This window comes from Sinocyclocheilus anshuiensis, unplaced genomic scaffold (assembly GCF_001515605.1).
Source record: "Sinocyclocheilus anshuiensis isolate Anshui unplaced genomic scaffold, SAMN03320099.WGS_v1.1 scaffold1031, whole genome shotgun sequence".
Taxonomy (NCBI): domain Eukaryota; kingdom Metazoa; phylum Chordata; class Actinopteri; order Cypriniformes; family Cyprinidae; genus Sinocyclocheilus; species Sinocyclocheilus anshuiensis.
The window spans coordinates 178848-179550 of record NW_015542633.1 but is presented as its reverse complement, the minus strand read 5'-3'; positions in this window follow the sequence as shown (position 1 = coordinate 179550).

Sequence of the window (703 nt, the reverse complement as noted above, 5' to 3'; positions counted from 1 at the left end):
ATTTAGCCACTGTATTGAATAAATACCTGGGGTTATGTTTGTTTTCTTCTAAAAGAGACGAAAAGTAATCAGATCTAGCAGTTTTCAATGCTTTTCTGTAGGATAGGGTACTTTCCCTCCATGCAATACGGAATACCTCTAGTTTTGTTTTCCTCCAGCTGCGCTCCATTTTCCGGGCTGCTCTCTTTAGGGTGCGAGTGTGCTCATTATACCACGGTGTCAGACTGTTTTCCTTAATCTTCCTTAAGCGTAAAGGAGAAACTGTATCTAAACTGCTAGAAAAGAGAGACTCCATAGTTTCTGTTACACTGAGATATCATCGCTTGGCTGCATAATTTCAACACCATCAACATCAGTTCCATGTGACATTATTAAATCTAGAGTATGATTTCGACAATGAGTAGGTCCTCACACGTGTTGTCTAACCCCAATAGAGTTCAGAATGTCTATGAATGCTGATCCCAATGCATCTTTTTCATTATCAACATGGATATTAAAATCACCAACACACATCAGCATGTGAGCAAGAACTGGATGTGTGTCGAGGACACGAGGGAGTAACAACGCGGGATTCGTGCCGGAATAAAGGCGGGTTCGGATTCGGATCATCCGCGGGTTCGGGTTCCGATCGCAGCGGCTTCTGCGGGTTTCGGGCCCGATTCGGATTCCGCGAGCGTTCCTCTCATCTGGATTTAAACGGACG